Source organism: Rattus norvegicus, chromosome 4 (assembly GCF_021556685.1).
Source record: "Rattus norvegicus strain SHRSP/BbbUtx chromosome 4, alternate assembly SHRSP_T2T, whole genome shotgun sequence".
Taxonomy (NCBI): domain Eukaryota; kingdom Metazoa; phylum Chordata; class Mammalia; order Rodentia; family Muridae; genus Rattus; species Rattus norvegicus.
Genome location: NC_141537.1, coordinates 31,570,953 through 31,585,740, shown reverse-complemented (window position 1 = coordinate 31,585,740; position 14,788 = coordinate 31,570,953). Strand labels below are relative to the sequence as shown.

Sequence of the window (14,788 nt, the reverse complement as noted above, 5' to 3'; positions counted from 1 at the left end):
TCTGGAAAATATTATAACATGAAATAGATACAAAACAGCAACAACAACAACAACAAACAAATCAAGAATACAGCCATGTGAGATGGTGAAGGCCCAAGACTTTGGCCTACACCATTTCATGGCACTGTTTACCTGTTAATTTGCCATGTATAGTAAAAATATTCCTGTGTTAATTGGGAGTATTGTATTAGGAAGGCAGAGCTTGGATAAAATTAGGATGTTCCATAGTGTCTAGAAGAGGATAAAATCCTTTTTATTTATCATTTGATCATTAGAATTATCATTTAATTGGTATATTTGTTAGAAAACAGCCCATGGAGGAGTTATAAATACCTCTCCCAGAACGGTTTTTCAGATATTTGAGTAACATTTGTTTTGAGAAAATTAAAAATCATGAAGGTTTATGTGGCTTTGCAGGTTGATATTAAGGTTGGTTTGTGGAGGACATCGAGTCGTTAATGCGTGGTCCTCCCGTCAGACCTTGATAAGTCACAGGCTGTGCCGGAACTGAACATCATCTTTAAAAGGCTCTAAAAAAATAAAGTTAATAATAATAATTATTATAATAATTAATAAAACAATAGAGAACAGTGAGAGACTGTTCTTTCCAACATTTTTTAATTTTTTTTTCCGGAGCTGGGGACCGAACCCAGGGCCTTGCGCTTGCTAGTGGCGCTCTGCCACTGAGCTAATCCCCACCCCCGCTTTCCAGCATTTTTGAAGTACAAGTTTCTAGGTCAAATTGATAGTTTGCTGTTCTGTAGTTCCATCTGCTCTTGTCTCGTGACATTTGCATAGAAGAGCTTGTGGACCACAACCCACCCCCCCCTCCGCCATGAAACCAACAAAAGCTGGGTGTGGCCTTGTGGACATGGCCAGCTTGCCCCTCTCTACCTCAGACTGTTATCCTTGAATCTGTCTTGCTCTGGAGTTCAGTTCTGCCTTCACTTTCCCTCTACATGGGTCCATCTGCCACTAGGTGACACGGGGTCACAGGGAGTGTCCAAGAGCTTGTTCACCGTATCCCTCAGTCATTGCAGTAAAGGAAGCCATATGGCAGAGTACTGTGGACAGACAGTACTGCGGACAGACAGACTCCCATGTGAGACCCTCGAGATGCCTGCCTTCTTGCGCTAACCACTTCTAGGGCGCTTGGCGTTTGCCTGTGCGTCAGCTTTCTTAGGATCTGGCCAGCATCTCAGCTGACTTGCAAACTCTTTGAAAACATACCTGATGCTATTCTTAGGCTATTGGGCCTGCGCGACCTGTTTAATGAAGTAGATAGCGCCATTCCATGAGAATAAAGTTCAGAAGAAACAGATGAGCAGCCTTCCTTCCACAGGACAGGCTTCTTTGAGCTCAGAACCATGTGGCCACACGGAGTCCTGGGATAACATTATGTCCGTGTATCCCTAAACTAAATGAGTTCCATGGAGCTGGGGAGAACCACAGAGCAAAGCTCAGGGCTTGCGTCTGTGTGGGTGATTTTCCTCACTGGATTAGATTTCTTTTTATCTTCGGTTGAACGTTTCTTGGAGACTCTGCTAGTTTGACCGTTTTCAGTAAGAGATAAAATGGACTATTAGGTTTATTTTACAAAACCCAGACTTCAGAGACCGGCACACGCTCTTGATAGCACCTGTTTTCTGCCTCTGGGAAATATCCGTTTTCGTGACTAATATCTGCTTGCGGTAAACATGGCTCTGATGTCTGGATGGAATGCCCTGGGGCTGATTCATCCCTCTCTGCTTGACATAATGCAAAGTGACTGACTGGTCCCCCGTGCTGCAAAGAGCTTCTCCCAGATCTTCCCCCTTTCGGCTCTTAAAGGTACCAAACCCTGGCCCCTCGCAGCTCCCGGTGGTCTCCGCTTTGCCCAGATTACAGCAGGTGATTTGTCCTATCTTTGCAGGACACGGAACAAATTAACATGAAAATATCGCTCCTCAGAAAACAGGGCGGGCTTGAATGGCCTGTCGCTGCCGTCATTAGCCATCTGCCATCAGCACTCACACTCTGTTTATCACATTTGAAATTCAGAGCAGATGTTGCATAATAAAGTGATCCCAAAGACCGGGCAAGAAATTCAGAGAACAAGGACTCCACATAATAATAAAGATTTGGACCGGGGGAAAAAAAAGTTTTCGATTTGATATCATGGTTAGATTAGCTGACTAGACTGTGATCTTTAGCACGAGCATCTGCACGGCGCCGCCCCTCCGTCTGTGCAAATTATTTTTAGAGTTAAAAATTTTAAGAGAAAGTAGCTGCGCCTGCAGAAGATGTCTCACAGGTCAGTGCCATAAATGGCCTTTCATGAGCAAAGTGACATTTTGTTAGCACTCATAGGCCAGCCTTGTTTCTGACACTTTAAGGCAGGCCCTGACTCACAGTAACGTCACGAAGAATAAATCAGTAGTTACAGCAATAATTGAGACTGAGCGTCCCAAGCCACAGTAGCTCTCGGTTTATCTTTTTTTCTTGATACCCAGTACTCTTTGGACCCTACATCTTTTTCCCTTCACCGGCGTCCACTTCTAGCCTTTCTCCTTGAGGGACTGTTCCCACCAGTGCCACTGCTCACCTTTTAGCACCTGTGAGTTCTAGTTCTGCAGAGTCCTGCCCAGCTTCCTCATAGGCGCCATCTTGAGTCCCAAGAAACTCACTTTAATTCTACTGTCCTTCTGTATACAGGAAAGTGGCATTTGATGGAATTAGCTACTGACGCACTGCATCCAATTATTAATTCACGCTCGACCCTCATTACATGAATTTTCGTGTATTTATTAGCTTTGTACTTCACACATGTTCTGTATCTCTTAGAACAGGGACGGCGGGATGGGAATAAACCTGAGTGTTCAAGAGCTTGCCTGCCACCACGGAAGAGGCTGCCCGACTTTGATCAGGACTGTGACCTACGTTAGGAGACATTGGTTTTGAGCGTAGCGCTGCTGGCACTGAGCCCTTAGTTAGGCCAGGAACGATAACTTGCAGTTGTAGTGGATCTGTACTGAGTGTTCTCTGAGTTCAGGAAGAAGCTGGGGTGACTGATCGCTAACAGCTACAGTCACTCAGAAATGAACCTATTGGGATGTCTTTCATCCTCCCACTAGGAAGCTGTTCCCTTTGCTGCCCCTCCCATCAGAAATATCGGTGACATATTTTCTAGTGTCTTTAACTCCAAATGAAAACGACCCAGGACACCAGAAACCTTTTCAAGGCGAGCAGTTTTAAATGATCTAGACTTTGAGGATCCTCACAGAAACAAATGTTCGTGCCAATTTTCACGTCTCTGCAGTGGCTAAAAATATGTGGATGGAAAGAAAGATAGAATTATTCAGATTCGTAATACTCTGATTAGAAATGGTAACAAAGCTACTTGATGGTTTAATTCCCCTACAAGCAGGAAGTACAAGTTTTATTTTTTTTTAAAAAAAAAAGTCCCTTTCTAAAGGTATAATAAGACTGACTCATTGAAATAAGGGCTGACTCATTAGACAAATGACACTTAGATTAAACAAACAGAAGGTAAATTGAACTCTCTTGAGAGAATGCTTCCACACGGTCGGCATCAGGTCTGTTGAGAGAACCCATTGAAAAGTTACTGGCAGTACATACCTGCTGCATTGTCACCATGGTGACCGCAGAATCTGCATGGAGGGGAGGTATCCCTGTGTACATTTGCTTCTTCTCAAGCTCCTTGAAGATCTCCTTTAAATGTAGGAGCATGCGAGGCTTCACGATAACCTCAGCTCGTTCTTCCTTAGACAACTTCATTTCCGGTTGTACTGTGGCGTTCGGAATGTTCAGGTACTTTTTCTCTAGCCTGACCTCTCCCACAAGCGCTGGATGTACAGAACTGACACTGGCAGAACCCTAGCCAGAGGGGGCTGGGCAGATGAAGACGTGGGGGTGTCATCCTCCGCACCCTCACTTTGGGTGTGCCCACCTGAAAACCCAGGTGTGGTGGCATACACTTGATATCCCTGTGCCTGGAAGGCAAGAGGCAAGGATCCCTGTGGGGCTCCTTTGCTGGTCGACCTACAACAATTGGTGAGACAGCCACAACAGGTTCTGGTAAAAGATCCTGTCTCAAAAAAAAAAGATGGTTGGTTCCTCGGGAATGACACCCAGAGTTGCCCTTCAGCTTATACATGCATGTGTGTACACACACACACACTCACACACACACACACACACACACACACGTGCACAAGCACACCCACTTCTGTCCCTGTGCAGGAGTCCCAAACGTCGTCTTTACAGCACGCGTAAAGCTCTGTGAGTCCCCTACTGGAAAACTTGTCTCCAAGTGACATCCCTTGATCTACAGAATAATGTCAAAAGCCCCGTTTGATCTGGGGCCTCATTTAACTCCTCTGTTGTGCTTGTTCACTGTACTCCTGTCACCTTGGCCGTCTGAGTGTGTGCACTTACTGTCTGTACCACCCGGAAGGTTTTACATATCCTCACACCACCCTACACGGATGCACTACCTTTACTAAGTAAAAGAAACATGCTCTCTCTCGCAGTATCTCCCAGGACCAACATCCCTCCGGGAACATGAAATCATGTGTTTTCAACCCTATTAGGTTAGGTCCTTACTTAGAAACGTGCTACAGTAACCCCATGACACATGTGAGGAAACTGGGAGCTGGAGAGATGGATGGCTCAGTGGTCTGTTGCTCTTGCAGAGGACCTGAGCTCAAGACCCAGCATCCGTGTAAGGTGGCTCACTTCTGCCTATAATCCAGCAGGAGGCCAGGGATAGGGATCCCTCTCTCTCTCCCAGCATATACCCCCACATGTACAGGGCATGCACTCGTACGACACATACACATGTCTGGGTCAATAATAAAAATAGGAGTTAAAAATATTTTTTAAGAAGAGAGGGGACTGCTTTGTAGTGGGTAGGTTTTTAAAAATCGTATAATAGAAAATCCTGGAGGGTTTCACTTCTCACCGTCTGCTTTGCGCCCTCGCACTGAGTGCTTTATGGTAGGTGTGTGATCCCTGGGATGTTCAGTCACAGCCAAGCATTTGCTTGGTTGGCTTAGATTTTAAAAAATTAACAATTGCTTTCTCTGTGTTAACCATTGTATGGGGGGTAGGATTGGCCTGTCTCTCCCATGAAAAGTAGGAGCTTCAAAAAAAAAATTCTTGCAGATTTAATAAATAAATTATCCTATACATTGTTCACTTGTCTATTTATAATTTTACCCCCCAGAATTCAGGTACCTCTCTGCATTAGAGAGCGGGGAAATAAGAAAAGCACTGCTCTGCTGAACAGTCGCCAACTTTCTGTGTTTGCACCGCTGAACTTTCAGTGAGTGATGGGCATCCAGAGCACAGACCCTTGTCTAAGAGAGTATCTTATTCTTCATTTCTGAACAGGATAGGATTTTTAGTTAAGAAAATAACTATTGGTTCTGGTAAATATATATTGAATGAATGTGTTCCTTCCCAGAGATTTCTGATAGAACACTTCTGTGAGAGTTAGGGGATCAGAGGTCTCTAGCACACAGTACTGGCACTATGCTCCTCCTTCCCCAGCTTCACCCTTCAGAGCAAAAACCTCCAGAAAGATTAGTTCCACAGATAAGTCTCTCTGATGAGAACAGATTGAATCTGAGCTTCTTACTTAAATCAGGGACTCTACGCTAAGCGTCTGTGCACTGTGACGTTCAAATCCTTCAGGAGTGGGAAAGAACCCCTTGAATGTTAGAAGTCATCGCACAGGACTGCCATAGCGTACAGCCGTTAGCCTGATTTGGGTGCACGATGCCCAGTGGATTTTGCAAAGAGGAGTCGCTCACTGCCTAATAACACAGGACTGATGATCTCCTGGAGTTGGGTCTGTTTCTCCGTCTGTTCATTACTGCGCTGTTTCCTCCAGTGTGACCTACGAATCACCTGCACCTCACCACTGGTAGGCTCTCACATAAAACGATAACCTTACCCTAACTGGCCTGCCCTTCCCGAATTTGAGTACCCAGGAGGAGGTTTCTGATAAGTGTCCTCTGATGTTCCTGGGGACACCACAGTGTGTTGGGAGACCCAGGTAAGACTGGGAAGCATCTCCCAGTTTGTTCTGAGACGACTCTAACCACTGTAATGTTTGCTTGTCCTGCATGCAGGAACTCTCCTTTGAGCTTCTCAGCTTGCTTGGTGGCTTATCTTTGTGACTCTAAAGCTCAGGGGTCAGAGGCATGAATGTGAACTCAAGTCCAGCATAGACTGCTTAGTAAGGCCTGATCAGAAAGAAACAGTAAAATGGAAGGATTTAAGGTGACGTCTGCGTGACTTCTAACTGACGTTGCCCCTGTGCCGGAAGCTGGTTTAGAAGCCCTAGTTGTTCTGTTAGACAGCAATTAACTCATTAGTAAGAGATAGGAATTAAAGGACGCTTAGAAGTGTGAACTCCCAAATGAAAGATGCTTTTCTTTCTCAATATTTTATTTTTCAGACAGGCCTTTTGCAGAGCCCAGGCAGTCCTGATAACTCACAGTGTAGACCAGGCTGACCTTGAACTACCAGAGAATCAACTTCTGCCTCACAAGTGCTGAAAGTAAGGGTGTGTGCTGCCATGCCCAGCCCCTGACTAAAGATTCTCAACCCACTAAGGAACTTACCCTTTCATGCTAGGCATTCCTCATAGGTACATCATGGCTTGACCTTTGAAAAATACTTTTTTGTCTCATGCATACTTGTGTTTTCACAGCTCCATGGTCTTGAATTAGGAACCCATTACCAGACTTGCAAGTATAATTGGTCAGAACTTTTGGTCACCACCCTTCCCACCTTGTATAGTAAGGGACCAAAGCCATGTGAATTGTTAAGGGACCCATCATCTCAAGTTTTAATGGGGAAATCAGTATGGGCAGCTACAGTGAGTGCTTTTGAACCCAGTGTCTTAGAAACCATGAGTGCCCAGGCTCTACTTGTCTCCATTTTAATTCAAGGCTCCTAACAATTGTGACTCAGTAGCCTTACTGACTTTATACTGACCATCGTTCACATCTTTTCCTGACGATACTAATTTTTTTTCTTTTCTGGACAAAAGGAAAGGTGTTTTTGTCTTGCTTTTCTTTTTGTTTTTAAATCATTCTCCTGAAATGTCGTCACAATGCTTTCAGGTTAGAAAGCTAAACAAGAGCATAGCAGAGATTGGGGTTTGCAGGGCTGGAGAGGTTTTCCTGTGAATTACGTTTGGGAATGTCAGCATGAAAGGTCAAGCCTGTGCCTAGTGCAGTATAGATTGGTCTGGAATCAGTTACCCTCAGCCTAAGGTATGGTTAGTGTGAAATGAGTACCTCTTGCTGACTTTCTCATCACACTAATATATCACGTATTAAAACCCTGAACTGGAAAATTCCCTGTCTCAGACCTCCTGTGTTTGCAGAAATGAAAGCCATAGAAAAGCTACAGACTCCGGCCTTGTTTTCCTTTTGCCCTTTCCCATTACCAAAAACATCTTCCCGGTCAGGAAGGTAAAGAACAAAGAAGCAGGAAATATGTTGGTGAGGCAGAAGGAAAATGAGTTGATTGGGTCCCATTTAAAAAGAAAAGAAAAGAAAAGAAAGCGCAAGGCCCTGGGTTCGGTCCCCAGCTCCAAAAAAAAAAAGAAAAAAAAGCGATAGATTTTTGAAGGCTAGCAATAAACCCTTCTCTGAAAGGTGCTTTGTCAAAAGTATTTCATTACGTGGAGTCATGAATGCTGCGTGAAGCTTGTTAGTCATGACTCTTATTCTCCCCATTAAAATTATTACATAGATCCCGGCAGCTTATCTTCTAAATCCCAAGCCTTTTCATATGTATTTCAGCCAGATAATAAAGGCAGGCTGGGTTATGTCTGTACTGCAAAGCTGTATGAATCCAAGTAAGTAATAGGCAAGAACGTAGTGGTTTTGTCTTTGATTGTATCTGTTGTGAATGTTGCCACTGTACTAACCATCTATGATAAGCACCGCTCATCCACGCTGTAAGATCTTAATTAAAACCCTTCGGAACCTGCAAGGAAGTAAATACAAATTACATCAGCATGAATTAAGAAATGGTTGCATTTTGGTGTCCTCCGGGTTTGGGGGGGGATGCGCTCACACCCTAAGAGAAGCGCTTCGCCCGTCGCTTTCGACACTAGGGTTTCATAGAACTTCATGTGTAATTTATCGCCGTGTCCTGTAATTAACATATGGTTTGTGTTATTGATTTCTTGGGTTTCAAAGCAAAATAAATTGAGCTTTCTTCCACATTTAGGATATACAGGCTTTTTTCTCTTAAGGAACTCTAAACAAAGACACACATTATTTGTAAGTTAGGGAACAGCTGCCAGAAAACAGAAAATTAGGAGTGAGTGCTGGGTGGAATAATGGAGACACTGTTCGGAGGTAGCCCTGTAAAGCAGGAAGGGTTCCTTAGAAAATAGACAGCTGAGTTTGCTTGTAAATTTTGCTAGAAACAGGCCTCCTTTACCAGCGTCTAGTGCGGCTTAGGAGGCTGAAGGCACGGCTTTCAGCTTCATGTTTGAAGCAAGCTCCTTCATTGATGATTTCTAGAAATCCACTTATTTCTGGTTTGGACAGACGAGTGAATGTTATTGGATTACAATTCATTTTTTTAATGTACAGAACACTTTTAGCAAATATCAGATTTGGGCGTAGAGGTCACTGGGTGTACAGAATACATCACAAAAGCCAGGTATAGTAAGTGACTCTTGCCTTTAGTCCCAGCACTTGGGAGGCAGAGGCAGGTGAATCTCTGTGAGTTCAAAGCCAACCTGATCTACAGAGTGGGTTCTAGGTCAGCCAGAGCTACATAGTGAGACCATGTCTTGAGAAAGCATGCATATATACATATACATATATATATACATACATATATATATATATATACATATATATACACACATATATATTAAAAAATATTAAATGTATAGTATTATATGTAAACCTAAAGGGCAAACAATTATTTACACAGAGTATAGTAAAAGTTTAATATCCTTAATGTAAAAAAGGCTTTTACATTAAGTAAACTAACCAATTTAGATATGAACAAGGGACATGAACATTCATCGAGATCCACATACTGACAGGATAGCAGCAAGGTTTGGGGTTGCAGGGTAGAAGTCAGAATGTACTGTAAGAGATGATTATGTAAATTACAAAACTTCAAGCAATGGAGGTACCATCACAGAAGGATTTCTCATAGAACCCCACTTTTCAAAGAATAACTGACTAAAGAAAGAACAAGATACGAATTGTCTAGGTAGCATGTTCTCAATGTGAAAATACATTTCCAATGCTTATGTTTTAAGACTAGGAAGAAGTATACCAAAATACTAGTAACGTGTGTCTCTGCCGACATAGGCTGCGTAGGTTTGTATTTGTGGTCTCCTGCTACATTAGACTGAATGAAATTCCTAGTAAGAGCCTACGTTTATCAAATCCAACCAAATGATTTTTTAATGCATATTTAGCAGTGATGTTTTCCGAAACAGAGTAGACGTTCTCACGTGCCAGTCGTTCTTTGTACTTAGTAACACCCTGACACTTCCTCTTTTAGGCAGCACGTGAGGATGGGCCTTCTAAAACAAGGACTTTGTGAACATTGAAGCATTGGGTGCATGGGCATGGATGATGGGCTTGATAAAATAGCAGAAAACCTCAGTAGTACTTAACCTTCCACTAAGACGTACTTATATGGTTATCTTCATTAGTCTTATTGCCGTTGTACCTCACACTGGTAAAATCGGTGTGTGGAGGAATTTTACTGAATTGGAAGGAATCACTAGGCATTAGTTAACTTCAGTGCGTGCCTGCACACAGAATGAAGCCATAAGCTTATTTTTCATTACAGTTGAGACGCATGTATAGTTTCTTTAATGGCTTTAATGGTTTTTTGCTTGACAGTTCCTGTTAACATGAGCTCATGGTGATTATATTATGTATTTGACGGAAGGCTTTTTAAAAAGAGGTATTTGTAATTCTGCGCCTGCTTGAAACCACTCAGTGCTACCCACAGTCACAGTATGCCCAGACAGTGACGTATCTGTTACATCTGTTACAGTGCCACCACGGACCCAAAAGCAGCCCACCCTAATTCTCAGTTATTGACAGGTAAAGTCATGCTAATGACATAAATTTGCATTATTTTTAAAGTGTTGGTGGGGTTGTTTGTTTTTAGGGAAGAGTCTTATTTGAAAGTCCACTGTCATTTCTTATTACGGTTTCTTGAACTGACAACGAGACCTTCTGGGCGTGTGTCACTTACAGAATTATCAGTACCATAGCTTTTGTAATCTCTGCATTGAATTTAGAAAATTGCCACTACCCCCCCCCCCCCCGCACAGTTTTCCCAAACCAGATGTGCACCGCCTTTGAGCTCCTCAGCCGTCAAGGTGGTGTGCAAAGGATGCACAGGGCCCTGGTAGTCACTTAATTATCTGCTGAAGGGCAAGCTCATTCCACAGGCAGAAATCAATGAGCACCCTTCCTTTGGTCAGTTCCCGGCTTCTGGGAACCAGTGAGCCTGTTGTCAGGGGAAATGGACTGGTGCCTTTGTTTGATTTGACCTGGAAAGGTCTTGACAAAGATCTCTATTCTTCTTGTTCTGGTAAGAGGTCTGATGCAGCGTCCAGTAAAACTGTCAAGTCTGGAAGTGTACCGTATCCAGCAGCTCAGGGATCACCTTCGCAAACGACGCTGCATGGTTCCCCGTCAGACAGGTTGAGCTGAGGAGTAATCACCTTGTCTTTAACAAGCCGTGTGACTTCTTGCTTACTGCTGTGTGCCTTTTAGCTGAGAGAAAGCGATTTCATAGTAAGTGTAGACAATGAAAAACAGTAATGCTTCCGGAAAAGTATCTGAAATTCCATATACAGAATTATTTTACTACTAACGGCGTTTTTAAATTATAATTTGGAAAAGGTTTACATAGTCAGGAGCATAAACCTCAGGTGAGCTCATACACGCAAGTCGTATTTTTACTAGTGAGACACAATGTCGGAAGCATCCATTCGGGGAAGCCTTCGTCGGGCCACACAGCTCCAGGCTACTGACCTCTGGAAGTGTGAACCTCATACTCACCTGCCCTCACAGTGGGCCTTGTAGCAACTGGAACCAATTACAGAGCCACTACAGAGGCCACAGGTATCACACTGCAAGCCAGGAGATGTTCAGAACAACACTTGCATGTGTCTTTATTAATGGTTATGGAACCTGAGACGACACACACAGATCATGGGATTGTGACCGAAAGGAATGAATGAATGAATGAATGATTGAATGAATGAATGGTTATGACATGAGGGGGTGACTGAAGTTGAGCGACTGAAGTTCTGCTATTTCATGTTTCCATATTGTTTTTTTTTTTTTTTTCCGGAGCTGGGGACCGAACCCAGGGCCTTGCGCTTCCTAGGCAAGCGCTCTGCCACTGAGCCAAATCCCCAACCCCATGTTTCCATATTGTTGTTGAGCATAAAGTCTGAGCATGCCTTGGGTTGGAGGGTTTTCATGAAAGTGTTAACCTCGTTAGAGGAAAGCAGGGAATCCTTAACGACTTATATTGGCAGTGAGCGTTGTAAACGGCTCCGCCTGCATCATTTAGTATATTTTAGAAATGCGTTTAAGAGATTAATGATTCCATTTCCGAGACTTCTCCCTTGGTGTTTTTTTTTTTCCCGCCTCCCTCCAACCCTGTGCTTCCGTTCTGAGTTACGAGTGTTTTAAGTGTTCCTAAACGAAGTACATATCTCACAGGTTTCACTTAGAAAAATAACAGCACTCCACTGAAGTCACTCCTGGTAACTTTACCCAGCAGGCGCCATTCAGCCCCTTCTCTTGCTCATCTTGACTGGGTGACTTGGAGGGTGTTATTTCCATTCGTTGGTGGAAAATGACTACCGGTTCCCTGAAACAAACTCTTGGTGGCCAAAGCATGACCAACTTAAAGCTATCACTCAAACGCTGGCTTGGAAAAGTCCCCTTGAAGCTGGAGACACGTTTTTCTCCCAAGAGTCCCTGGCAACTCAGGCTCTTCCTCCTCCCTCCAGAGACCCCTCCTTTAACCCGCTTGCACACCTGCCCACTGGGGGATTCCAGGTTGCCCCGGGTCCCATGTGCTCCGTAACACATCTTTGTCAACTTTTACACCTTAAAACCTCGAACGGGAGAGAAGGTGAGTTAGACATGCTACTTCGGAGTACCAGGATTCCCCCATCCAGTCATGTTGAGCCACAAAAATGGAGGCCCTTTTAAATGCCCTTAGAGTTGCCTAAAAGTTCCCCATCTTTCCTTCTTAGGCCTGACCTGTATGCTGTACCCAGGCTCATATTAGGCAACTTATCTGCCTAGTGCCTTTTTTTTTGTAAACACACTATATATATATATATATTTTGTAAACACACAGGCTGGCTAGGAAGCTGTCATGTCCATTAGGCTGACTTGGAACCCACAGAGATTTCCCCCTGCCTCTGACCCCTAAATACTTAGACTGAAAGTGTGGGCCACCCAAACTGGTTTTTATGCCAGCTTCTTTAAAAAGCATGCATTTATATAGTCCTAAGTACGTGCTGAGATCAGCCAGGCCTGATCCATAACAGAGCCGGTGTGGTGAGGAGCCAAGGTTGATCCTTGATTATGCGAAGAGGGGGGAAAGTGCATCGTGCCAAAGTTGAGGCCTATTCCCCAACCCTGCAAACTCTGCGGCAAGGCAGTTAATGAGCTTGAACCGAAGGTCCTTTTGTGTGTCTGTGCTTGCGTGTGTTCTCGTATGTGGGATAAAGAATGGAAAAGGTGTCCATGCGTTGAATTCTAAACCAGCACCGTGGTTGTTAGCTGGAGGCGAGAGACATGGCAGCTCCTAAGGCCTTCTGGAAGTAGGCTATTAGCAGGAGGCTTCCTTGGAGACTTGTCTCATGTAGCTCCATCTTGCCCAAGTGACCATCCCCCCCAGACTTAAACTTCAGGAGTCCTTACGAGAGGTGTGCTTTGTGCATTTGAATTACTTTGGGAATTGGAGCCCTGCGATGTACCACTCAGGAACATAAATGGTCATATTAACTCCTAGCAAATGCCACCCCTTGGGTTTGAATCGATTCAGAAAGCATTTTCTTCCTGGTTTGTACGCACCACATTGTTCGGACTCCTCTCATCATTGACCAGCTGGTTTGTTGGTGAATAGAGCTGTGGGCCCCTCGCCATGTTTCATGTGAGGTCTTGGCTGGGTGGCAAACAGGCAGCCTGTAGCCAGTGTCAGCAATTCAGGAGGAATTGGCACAGCAGTGTCCCCATTAATTTCTGTTTGTCACATGCTGTCATGCAAGTTACACCAGAGAGGAAATGACCGTTAAAAAAAAAAGGTACCCTTGTGGCACTGGGTCCCCTCCAGACGTACCCGAGGTTAAACAAGTGGATACAATTAGTTCTACACAGACAGCTGCAGGGACAACGGGGAAAGCCTCGACCAGGCCCCACGGCAATGTGTCTGTCCTGTTAGCAGGGAGTGTCAGCTGTCAACATCTGCCATATTTTAACCCTTCAAAGGAACCAGTAAATTAAGGGGAGCCATTATCCCACGCTCTGTTGATCATTATCAATCATAATGCCTTGGAAAATTACCACAGCGCTGCCCCCTCAGCGGCAGGTTTTTGTCTTTGGGGGTGGTTTTTATGTTTTTGCTGGGAGCAGAGAAAAGTGGTGAGGCACGGGCTGAGGGAAACGGGCTTTTTAATCGTTGGTAATTTACCGCCACGTGGAAAGAGGACTCAGCAGTAAACTCTTGCAGTTCAAGCTGGACTTACTCGTTAAAACTGGTGGGCTCCAGGTAGCTTCCATTTCCACAAAGATCTGTCTTGTTGACTGTGTTCACCAGGACCTGTGGTTGCGCTTACAAAGCACAGAAGAGAACTGTGGGATAGGAAAACCAGTTTCTGAAGAGAAAAGCCACTGACGACAAGAGAGGAGACCCCCCCCCTCCCCCGTAGGATAAATAGAAGCTTCCATAAACTGTTACTGTGTTTTCTAAAGATGGAAATGATTTAGCTACTGTGACCTCGATCGAGTGAGTCCTGACCAGCCTCTCTGTGAGCATGTAATGTGCTTGAAGAGGACCGGTCTGAGGAAGTCTGATTCCTGGCACAGAAGGACACAGGAATGAGATGTGTGAAATTGTTGAAACACCCTCGTTAGCTCTAACCATTAAGACTTGCAGAGGAGAATGGGTGGGAATGGTTTCTTGCCATATTTTAACTCCATGAGGAGATGGCTTCGTAATCGTGAATTTAGAACTTTTTCTTCAGAAGAGATACCAGTTGCTTAGGAGCATGCAAATGGGAGTGGTTTTCTTTTAAAAGAAAAAAGAAAATCAATAGGATGTTTATTTGAGTGATTGCCTTACAAGGTGAAACTCAAGTGGGTAATCATACTTGAATTTCGTTGTGTTTTTAATGTTTCTTGCAGATGATTTAACACCAATTAAAATAATTTTAAGGGGCCATAAAAATGGCTAAATGTGGGTTAAAGCGCTTGCCAAGCAAGCCAATGCCCCGATCAAAACTACCGTTTAAAAATGAACAGCAACAAAAACAAAACCCAGATTTCTAATCTCAGCACACCAACCCCAAGACAGGAGTAGGCGGTGGGAGGTAAGGACAAGAGAATTCCCCTAGAAGGCTGGCCAACCTGGGGTGTACAGGTCAGCAGAAATGAGATGCCCTGTGCCCACAAATTGGGGGGAGAAAGTGGACTCCCCAAAGCTGCCCTCCACACACACACCTCCATGGCATGCGTCC

The 14,788-nt window shown here is 44.2% G+C and overlaps 1 protein-coding gene and 1 long non-coding RNA gene across 5 annotated transcripts in view; one reads left to right on the top strand and one right to left on the bottom strand.

Moving 5' to 3' along the window:
* Nucleotides 1–14,788, top strand: part of Cdk6 (cyclin-dependent kinase 6) — a 192,320-nt gene that overhangs the window by 56,723 nt on the left and 120,809 nt on the right.
* On the bottom strand, nt 229–3,844 carry LOC147994732 (uncharacterized). Its single transcript, XR_015686361.1, has 2 exons — nt 3,619–3,844; nt 229–530 (listed from the first exon to the last, which is right to left on the bottom strand). It is a non-coding gene; the product is annotated as an uncharacterized LOC147994732 (long non-coding RNA).